Consider the following 12,062-nt stretch of genomic DNA (forward strand, 5'->3'; position numbering starts at 1 on the left):
GTACTTGTACTACAACGGAATCATTCGCGGATATTGCGCGCGACCGACACGCATGCATATTCAAACGAGCGAGCGCTCTCGCTGATTCTCTCGTTGATTTTCATCGCGCGCGTTCGAGGACTCTTGTTGTACCGCGTCGCGATTTCACACACCCGTATAATGCATTCACGCGCGTATCCAAGAATCGCCGATTCCGAATCGGTAAACACGCGCCGATATTATCGGAGCCATGGATGAGAGCCGCTCTCCGGCTCTCTGTGTTTTCTCTCGTCGCCGCCCGTTTCTCTTCGTCCTTTTTCGCAACCTTGTTTCTTTCCCCTTTTTTTTTCTCGCACGAATAACGACACGAGCGATTACGACACGACACGTCGCGTTGTTCCGCGAGACCGAAAATTTTTAATCTCGCCGACCAGAGCGGGCGGTGCGGCCGGAAATTAAAATGCGTCCACTTCGTTAGGTAAATTTTTAATATGCGCAAGTAGAACGCGCACCTGCGTTCTAGTGCGCGCACCGCTCTGGAAATCCGCGCGTATAAAGTACGTAAAGTGCGATACGCGATAAAAATCGCAAGGTGCAAAACGAAATTGCGAAAAATCCATATGAGAGGACGCAATTACGGCGTGTCGTTGGCACTCCTCGATATACGCGGTATTATAATTTTTTTACCGAGGTGAACATTATTTCATCGTTGGTTCAACTCTTGTACCATGCATGTGTTCTGTATTCCCGACATATTAAATTTTAATGACCGAACCTCTTAAAATTTAATTAACATTATTAATTAACGAAAATTAAAGAAAACTTTATTGCAATTTTGTATTTTTTTTTTTTTTTTTTTTACAAAATGATTAATCAATGACGAGATTCTATGATTTCATAAGTATTTAACAAACAGAAAATTCCGTTGAGAGATAATATATTGTTTTTATTTAAAATTAATAATAAAGTTTTTTCTCTTATTACTTTCTCGTTTCTTTCTAGCCTTCGTGAAAACCTTTAGACTTTTAATCGGTAATAATTAGAGAAATACATATTAAAAGACTCAAATACGTTCACATTTTTTTCGGAGGTAAATTCTGTTTCATTTTAACATTTGCATAAGCGAACGTGTAATTTGTTTATGTAAATTTTCTCACTGCGCGATGCAAAAATGCACGATTCAACATAAAACTCTCCATGCGAAAATATCTCGTAATATGAACGTAGATGAATGGCTCTATAAAAGGTCCGCGCGCTCTTCATTTCATAAAAACGTACGTTCTCATTATCTAATTTCCGCCTCTCATTAGCCGGCACGGTCGCTTTTTTGTATGTCATGTCCTTCCCTTTGGATGCATTTTTGCAAACGTATCACCTGGCTATTTTTTCTCTGGACCGTTGCGAACAATGTCGTCTGCATATGCCGGCCGAAACCGCCGACCTCGACAAAAGAGCCAAAGGGTGCCACGTTGTCGAGCACCACGTGTCTCGACGTAATCGACAAAGGTCACTTACGGTTTCTTTCACGTAAAAGTTAAAGAGAATACGACTAAATTAAAAAATCGATACCGTTTTCGTTTCTTTATTAGAACGGATGATGGATGACGATAATATATAAATTTAGAATTAATTCTTAATGTTTTTCGATACGAAATATTCTTTATCTGTCTTTTATATTACGCTCATATTTTTTTTTCTTTTTATCGAAAGCAAAATTTATTCGTCGATAGTTTAATTTTGATTATAAAAAATATTTGTTTCCTTTAAATCAATTAAATTTTTTTTAAATATTCACGCGAAATTAATCGATTGTATTTGATTGTATTAAAAACATGAAACGAGAATCCTTTTATTTATTATCAGGGAAATTGACGCATTTCCTTTGTAAAACTGATTTGACAAACACTGAATGTATTTATCTATGTAAAAATAAAAAGGAAGGAAATGATATTTTAGTCGGCGGAATCGATATCGGGTGTTATTCTAATGTAAGTCCGAACGAATAAATTTCGCAATCACGCTCCACAAACACAAGAATCTTTCATGCATACTTATCACGAAGGAATAAAGCTGTATCTGGCAGACTGATTGCGCGTGACGTAGGTTTAAGTATTACAATAACACGATATTTCGCGTACTCCCGCGCTCCTCGCGCTCTACGGATATTTTATTCATATTTCTACGGGTCTCTTTCTCTCTCTCTTTCGCGACGCACACATGTTCGGCGAATATTTCAGCCGTGACACAAAGGTATCCGAATTCGCGAATGTAGAAAACGTCCCGATCGCGGCGCTCATGCATGTATTCATGCACGGTCGGTCGCGCGCGCGTCTTTGGAAGATGCCGTCCATATTCTTGCGCGGTACTCGCTATATACTTTTAGATACTCGTATACGTATATACATCTCGCCGATGCGCGATCCTGACTTTCATGTGACGTTATATCTATCCGTCGGTGAGCCAAGTAGACGCCTAAAAATTCGTTAAAGGAGTCTTTGCCGTTTATCCTCGAAAAGTCCGCCAGGATAAGTCTCTCCTCCTTCGTGATGCGAGCATCTTAAGTGCAGCGAAATTTGGGTATGCAGCGTTGTATAAAAAGGCGTGTAATAAATGAAAAAATTACATCGATTCTATTTCTACGCTTGAATTAGATTTGCGAGTGGCTCAAGGAATATTGTTAGTTTGGAGTGAGCATTTCCTGATTGCTGCACCTTATATTCTCTTCCACGCCATAATCCCGGTTTTCTACATTTGCGGTTTTTCGCCCGCAACGAGAGCAAGCATAGTTGGCGGTCCTCTGAACGGCGATCTAATTTCTAACGGCCAATTTCGCTTATAGACCGTGTCGACTTCTTCCCTCGGCTTTAGCGAACTCAATTTCGCAAACGCCGTTTGCGCAAATCATCACGTAATGCAGCGCGACATCAACATCTAAGAATGCTTGAGAATGCTTGATATTATCAAAGTGTCGAAAGAGAACGAGATGTATATACATATATATATATATATGTCGAATCTTGTGAATTAACATATATTCGATAGTCGATATATAATGCAGGAAAATATATCGTATATACATATAGTTAATTAAATATCTACGATCTATTATAACTGATTGCATTGGCTTACATAATTTTATTGATACTATTTTTTGCCAATTTTGTAAACAAAATTGCACCTTTTGAAAAGACAAAATAACGTGGAGAATTATAATATACGAATATCGAGAGTTATTCAAGCATTCTTACATACAGTTGCAACTTAAAATTAATTATTAGCATATGCATTCTAACAAGATATCTCGCATCCTTGACATTTATATGTTGGGTATATTTCGCATGCTTCAACGTGTCGCGAAATTTATGATTGCTTTACACTCGAAGCAAATGGCCATATATAATATAATTTCGATTGGCTTGCAATAATGCGCAGAAATGTGGACTGCAGCATAAACGGAAAAAATTGATAACACATCAAAAATATTTCCTCCATTTTACTTTTTTCTTATAATTTTCCGATATCGAAAACACTTGATTTAAAATTTTATTACCATTACGTATTAAAAAAAGAGATCATTCGATATAGAAATATATTTTATGCATGCATTTATGCGTAAAAATGTATATTATATGTAATTAGATAACTGTAATGACTGAGATTTCGAAAGTGACTCATCGCGATCACCAAAATTTATAAAATGTGTTCTAATCGTAATTGATGAATGCATCGAAATTTCCAATAACGTGCTACTGTAAATAAAATGAAAATGCTAAATATTATACTTTAGATATCTTATATGAGTTTTGTTATGCTCTCTGATCAATATTGGTCACGTATCTTTCGTTTATTGACTTTTTCGGACCATTATTAGATCACTCTTTTGTTGATGATTAGCTACATTTATTTGATTACATCTAACTAGTTTTTATTAGAGATCGAAGAAGAAGAAAAACTTTTTCTATTTCCAATTATTATCGCCGATATATAAGCGTAAACGTTTTATTTTACGATAATTCGTTGAAACATTTATTTTAATATATTTAGCTTTATACTTTAACTAATATAAAGTAAGTTATCAGACAAAATTAACTGATTAAAATTTTTATAGTAAAATATATGTATAATATAATCTTTAATAAAATATAATTAACAATATAATAATTTATTCGATGCATACAATAATAAACAGATATGTATATATATATATATATATATATATATATATATATGTATGTATGTATATAATAATTTTATAATTTATATTATATTAATATATAATTTTTAATATAAATTATAATAATAAAATTATTATAAAAATATATAATAATAATATATAATTATAAAATATATATTTAAATATATATTTTAAAAACGTTTTTTATTTAAATAGTAGCATTTCTAGAATTTATATAAGTTTTCTTTCTAAAAACATGCTTAAATTACAATCGTTACAATAAACAAACCAAACATATATACAATTCACATATAAAACATGTAATATATAAATAATAAATACCTCAGGGTTGATTCGTTGGCTCGATGTCTCCCCGAGGTCCCTCAAGTCGTTAGGTTCGTTGATTTACACGTTGCACTCGTAAAAAGTTCATACAGTTCGTACAATTCACTCGCGAAAACTTTATATAGTTTATTATATGCGACATTTTGCATGGCACTCTTGGATTTAAATGCGCGACATTTTGAACGACACTCCTGAATTCATGATAAAAACGGACGCGTGATACTTTATACGACATTCCCGAATTTTACAATCGTAAAGCAATATACTGTTTCGCACTACCATTTTACTACTCGAATATCGCCGGTCGACGTGCGAATGATAACAAGACTATACATGTAAACAATATATACGCTGGGTCAAAGTTGCCGAAGTTGAACCGCGTTATAATTCTCGCTACCAACATATTTTTGCATAAAATGTATATACGAATATTTTTAAAATTATAAATTATTTATTAAATGTTTTTATGTTTGATTGATGGTATGATATATAATTGATATATTACGGATCTTTTGTCATATACTCGATTTCGTGATTCATATCTGACATATTTTCAAACTGAAAGCAAATTACATTTAAATCGGCAAAACATTTATAATATCAAAATATATTTAACATTTCAAGTATTGTCCGTAGAAAAGACCGCAACAAAACAATGATTTATAATTTTTATCTTGTCTCTTTCGAGAGACACTTATAATGATATAATTTTGTGATGTATGCGCTTCGGTAAAGATATATCATTACAATATAGTTACACATAATTTATTGAAAGGAAAAGTAGAAAATATAATTCGCTATGATCATTAATTATAATTGATTTTCTGATTGTCGCGATCGCGTTTTATTCGATAATATACGGAGCATTTTGTAACACAACGTAGCTGCTCGAGTGTCGGCGCAAATGATGAGGTCGCGTCAAATGATAACAAGTCCGCGAAATATAAACAATACACGTTGTATGCCGCCAAGGTTGACGTATTACTGTTTCGTATGTTGACATATCTTACATATTAAAATATATATATGTACGAAGAATATGTATGTTTACCATGTTTCTTTTGAATTATATATATATTAATTATTAATTAAATTATTTATCAGACGTTACGTTACATTAATCACTCTATGATTTATGTCTTATTATGAAATTTCAATTCAAATAATATAAAATAATTTTAGATCAACGAAAAATTTAAAACTTAAAATCAAAATATATTTGATTTGTTAGAGAAATAATTATTATTTGTAAAGATTGCAATAAAATAATAATAATACCTTATAATTTTTATCCTTGTCGCGCGTTTTGTCTTTGAAATAATTAATGAATAAATCGAAAAATATATGGATAAAGATCTATTATATATCGCGATATACTTGCATGTTGTTTACACTGAAGATTGATTTTTATATAATCATTAATTATAATATAATAGTAAATTATCTTTTGAGATTTGTTTTTGTTGCGATCGTATTTCAAAAAAAAAACTTTGACAAAGATGGAGAATTTTGTATTATTTATTTTTCATAAATCGTGCTGCTCGAATGATAAGACGATCGCATGTTTTAACAATAATATATCGAGAAAAATGATAATGTCAAGTAATGTCAATTAATTCATTAAAATATTCAATATTTTATAATATAAATTTAGGCTATATATAAATTTTTATTCTATATCTTTTTGCACTTCAAATTAATTTCGATGTGATTGGATCACCTATATAAAGTTTAACATTCATTTTAACGATATAATATAATTTAACAAATTATTTGTATGTAAGTTGATTAAATACCAATCTTTTTGTTAAATTTATATATTCAAGAGAACATTTTTTTAAAATTTCAGATTTTTAAATTAAAGTTTATTAAATAATGTTTAGCATAAATAAATAAATGGTGCACTTTGTAATATTCTAATATTTACAAAAAATAAATTATTACTTATTATTCTTTTTTTTTCATACTTAATTATGTATGTGTCAATATTATATATTATATATTTCAAGATTTATTTTATAAATAACTTCATTTATAACTTATTTACTTATTGATTCACTTTGATATAAATATTTTTTATATGAATAAAAATATATGAAAAATAATGAGAAACTGCAAACACGTAAATAATAATAAATACGAATGATATACCTTAAATTAATTATTCTTTTCATTGTGCTCGTTCCGTGTGTCTCTTAATTCCGTATTCAACTTGCTAATTTAAGAAAATCAACAATCATTTACTCTTCTATACGTCAACAATGATAAATCATAAAAATCAATCTTATCTTTTGCCTCACTCTTCTAATTAGCGGCTTCTGCCTGCGATCATTAATTATCTCATTCCATTTCCGCGCTTGATTGCTTGACTGAAATATTTTTACCTGAAGCCGCATTAATTCATCATCCGCATTAAATAATAAGAATGTGATGAAAGCTGCCATTAGACCGCGTGCTCTTCAAAACCATAGTAATTTGTTGTTTCACGGTACCGCCCTTTACATACATACAGCATGAAATATACGTTTGATTATACTATATGTATATAAGGGAAAGACAAAGCGGTCATTAAACGGTTACGTAATCCTTGTAAGTATAATCCATTAAGAATAGAAAGAAAATTAAAAATGACTTTAATATCATATATTATGATGAAAATATATAGAAAATACATTAAAAATATTAAAAAGTGTAACATTAAAAAATATTAAAAAATATTAAAAAATATAATAAAAAATAAAAAATTTTCTATTTTTATTTTATGTTTATAATGTACACACTTTGTATTAAAATATGATTACGATAATCAGTTTGAAGAAGTCTATAAATAAAATATGTGCTTAATATAATATTAATAATAATTTAATTTCGCTGAAAAGTAGTTTACATAAATTGGATTTATTTTAATGATTGATGTTCCGAATTTAATAAGCAACAGCGAAAATATTTTTGAAAAATTATTGTTATTTATCAACATGTTCTTGTCAATTTAGCGACAAATGCAACTGTTCGTGGCTACTATCAGATCCTTTCGGGCGTACGCGCAAATAAATTAGTACACGAAGAGAACCACGTTGACAGACTGCCGATTAATTATATCGTTCAAGGGTGAATCCGCCTTCTTTCCGCACCCCATCCCGGCTCGCCCTTTGCGTACTGCTCTGATGGCAGCAAGTCGATAAACACATCCGCTACTCGCGTGCATTCGGCGATGGATTAATGACCACTGCAACGGCTGTGCTGCTTATAAATCATGCTTACGCGCCGTCTGCTATATGATCGGTGGTATTCGGTAATATAGAAATAAAGAAATACTCTTGAGAAGAATAAGAAAAGGACACGCATAAGCTTAACTATATCCTTATCGATTATTTTTATGATATATTTCTGAGGAAAGTTATATTGCATATAATTATATGGATGTATGTACAATACTATAGGCAGTGAGTTACCTTTAATTAATTATATTTTGCGATTATCAGTTTACGATATATGAAATATATATATATATATATATATATATATATATATGTCTTTTCTATATAAATATTTATACTTTTTTTATATAAAAATGTCTAAGTATATGTATTTTTAGATTTATTTAATAATTTTTAATTCGAATACAAAAGGGATATAACATATTCAATAAAACGCATACAGCGCTTAATTAAAAAAATTTCATATTTTATCTAAAAAATTTGCAGACAAATTTTAAACATTTATTAAATTCTTCTGCTTGCTTGTGTAAGTAAGGAATAAATAGTGTATTTCTTACATTATTCATCTCGGTAGCCTTTGTTATGACGCTTCACGGTACGTGCGCGCATTGTGCCAATTAAGCTCCGTGGGAATCAAAGTAAACAATTGTATGCGAGCACTGCTATATTCGCAGTGCTCCAGCGTAATTAACACATCTGCGCTCGGCGGAACACGTCGTTGTTCGGGGATGACGAGTGCCTTCGTCTTTGAATGAAGTCTAAGCAAAGCGTTCCACATTTCTCATAACACTGGAATTATTTGTACCAGACGCTTTATGTATGTAATGAGCGGTTTCCTTTAATATTTCATTCAACGTAGCACGTGCGCAATATGAATCTTCAGAAATTTAAATGGTGTTTAAATTACTCCTAATTGTTTGACCTAATGTATTTGCGTCGGGACGAATAACGTTTCAAATTAGTCGCTTTGAATAATGAAATAATTAGGCTTTATTTTTGTCTCATAAGCATTGTAAAAAAGTCTCGAAGGGAAAAGAACTGCACGTCTTATATATATATTGTCTGATAAAATTTATATATTTTTTAAAAATCATTAATTATTATGTTATCGATTAAAAGAGAGATGAGCATGTAAGATAACGAGGGAAGTACAAAATAAATATAAGAAATATTCAAAAAAGGCGATTCACAAGGCCTTTCCTGCAAGTGGCAGGAAACTAAAATTCGTTACGTGTCCGAAAAGTATTCTACGAGCATTCCACAAGCCTGGAAGAGGGCCATCCTATTATGCGCGCACACTACAATTTATCGCTTCTATTCCGTAAGGCCTGCTCGGAAGGAAGGAGACCCTTGACTGCGACGCCCGGTCGACCGTGTGTCTCAGACTCCCGTAGAAAGTCATGTCTCGCTTCGACGGCCGCCTATATACGGCGCGTGTATATTCCCTTTAAAGATCTTATCTCGCGCCGTGGATGGATAAAAATAAGGACGTCGTTCTTCGTAGAGTCAAAGTGCATTATCGTTCGTTTCCGCGCCATGGCTGGCCCGCCCGTCGAGAGACGAGAGCTCGTCAGGGCCGTTGCCGCTGCTTTCGAGAGAGCCACTGACGCGTTGTCGTTCAACCGCGACCTCTCGACGTGGAAACTTCCGTCCCGACGACCCGTATTGAGCGGACTCTGGTCTCTTTTGAGCGGCTTTCACGTGAGAGAGATGCGGCACGGCGGGTAGGTAGGCTGTATGCGGCGCAAAATTCGTGTTCCTTCGAGGGGCGCGCGCTTCTCCGTCTAACGCCGACGTCAAGCGAGAATTTATTGCACCCGTCAGGAAAGGGAGACCCCGGGACTCTCTTTCGATTTCGAGGAGCTGCCGGATTTTTCGTGCGACCGATTCGGGCGCTGAAAAATAAATCGCCAGCTCCGTGTCTCTTGTTACAAGTTAAAGACGTTGCTCTTCGACGCATTGGTCTTTCCTTGGCATTCCGCCCTGCACGCTTTTCATTCAATTGTATATTTTACAAGCTGCCTTGGTAATATTCCTAATATTCCCTTTCGATCGGATGTTCGGTTGTCGCATGACCATTTCGGTTAGTGGTCTGTGCACGGGAGTATAATTTTCTATTCTACTAATACTTGGGAAAAAAGTCGTCGGCGGAAATAATGGATTATCAAGGACATTGATTCAAGCATTGAGAAAAAATCTGGTTGCATTCAGTATGTCTGTTGGAAAATGGACGAACCAGAATTCTTTTAAGAATTACCAGATGAATCTGATTAATTTCTTCCTATTAAATTTACCAAATTTTCTGATTAATAATACTAAACTCACCAGCATCAAGTCGTCTAAAATTTTTTCCATCTAATCTCCAAAGTCTGTTTAATATTCTGAATTCCAACAAGATTATTGGATAAATTCAATCCAGATTATTGAATAAATTATTTTAAATTCAGTTTGTTAGAAATTCAACTGATAAACAGTGATGCAAGAAGAGGATGCAACTCAAACACACACAATCAGAGAGTTAGCGTCCTCTCTCTGGCACTACTGCTCATAAGAAAAAAAAATATACTTTGGATTTAATGTTAATACTAGTTCTTTATATACATTTTATGGCAGACATTGAATACGAGTTAAGTTAAGAGTGAGGCTTGCCGTCTAGTGGCAAGCAAAGAAATTAATGTAACAAGAAATTTTATAGATTCAACCAGAAAATACTAACCAAATTCTTATAGTAAAATCTATTAAACGTTCTAGTTATAAAAAATCGAATCTTATCATGGTAACTAGAAATTCTTGTTTGATTTAACCAAAATGCTTTCAATCATATACGTTTTGTTGGTACAATCAAACGATTTTTCTCAGTGAGAGATTCGCGCGTCGTATGCTTTCGAAAAAAATAAATCGTGCAAAATTTACATATGTAGATTTAATTGTACATAATTTTTAATTGTGTTTACGTCTATTGATATATTTTATAAATATGTCTATTAATATATTTTGTATTCTCACGTGAGCAAAGCCTAGTCACCCTGTTAGATACATGTCGGATTGTTTTTATCTCGCATTCGTTAATCCGCTTTTTCAGATAGACAATGTTTTTTATTCCGCACCTTTGAACTCGGAAACACAGCGCAACAGGATTTAATGTCGCTCGGGATGTTACATACTCCAATAATATCTAGGTAGTCATCTCGCATTTTAGCGCGGCATAAAATTCTACCAAGTATATATATATATATATATATATATATATATATATATATGTATATATGCGTCAGTTCCATGCTCTGCGAGAAACCCCGCCCTCCATTATAACATCCGGCGCGTACAATGCGCCTGCTTTTAACGTGAAGAAGCGGCGACAAACGTAAGGTGACAGGTATAACATTCGCTAACGTGCAGCACTTAAACTACCTGCTCCGTTTCGAACGGCGGGTTCAATCGACCACGTTGCGTACTCGACTCGAGTCAAATGCATCATCTCACGCCCACGCGCACCTTCGACACGCGCGACAGGAATACTTCTTTCTCTTCTCTCCCCTTTCTGCTCTTTGCCTCACGCGAGACAACGTAAAAGAAAAAATCCATTGTGTTTCTAACGAGCGCTATTTCTCGTCAACTGTCCACGGCGCCGTGAAATTTACCAGATTAACGCCGTTCGCCGGCAAAAATGAATTTTTTAATGCGCGACCCGGACGCGTCTCTCTCACTGCGGGTGTTTGCAACCCGCGACGCGCGCGGAATCCTCTCGCCGTAAAACGCGTAAAATCCTGGGCGTAAAATGTAAATGTAGCTGTAAGCTGGCGTGAAAGAAAGAAAGGTGACGGTCGCATGGAAATTTTCCGGCTGGTAATTGGTAATAAAGAGGATTAGGATAGCGAATATCATAAACTGTCGAAGGTAGGAGCATCGAGGTGAACGGGATCAAAATGACGATTATGAAAATGCATTAAGTGCGTCGAATGTATTCTTTTTTCCCTCGATTTGCCTCGTAAACCTTTTCGACTTACGGAATCTATATGTTATATCGTTATAAGTAAATTTTTGTCTTCCGATGAATAAAGATCCAGTTTTAGCAAGACTTTTTACGATTACGTAAGAAGGAAACAGATTTGTTACAAGTAAAAGTGTTATTACGAATTCAATAGGATTAATGAGAAAGGGAGATGCAACAGTATCTGAGAAATCACACGCATTCTTCGAATTACGGAGACAAATTAAAAAGAATAGCGGTTGAACCGATACTTTATAGCTTTTCAGTTGTAAAGTATTGACGAGTTTTGCTGGATTTATTTCTAACAAAGTGCAAATAACGTAATATAAAATATTCCAATTTTGATTTAATATAT

General features: G+C 33.6%; 2 protein-coding genes across 5 annotated transcripts in view; one reads left to right on the plus strand and one right to left on the minus strand.

Moving 5' to 3' along the window:
• LOC105248901 overlaps window positions 1-4,792 on the minus strand; it is a 41,974-nt gene extending 37,182 nt beyond the window's left edge. The window contains exon 1 of the mRNA XM_011253960.3: window positions 4,496-4,792. The gene's annotated coding sequence lies outside the window, so the exon portion shown is untranslated. The remainder of the gene's footprint in view (window positions 1-4,495) is intronic.
• The window catches only part of LOC105248900 (melatonin receptor type 1B), a 151,524-nt gene that overhangs the window by 22,478 nt on the left and 116,984 nt on the right, over window positions 1-12,062 (plus strand). The gene's annotated exons all lie outside the window — the stretch shown is intronic.

The sequence above is a fragment of the Camponotus floridanus genome, unplaced genomic scaffold, assembly GCF_003227725.1.
Source record: "Camponotus floridanus strain SB8 unplaced genomic scaffold, Cflo_v7.5 scaffold60, whole genome shotgun sequence".
Lineage (NCBI taxonomy): Eukaryota > Metazoa > Arthropoda > Insecta > Hymenoptera > Formicidae > Camponotus > Camponotus floridanus.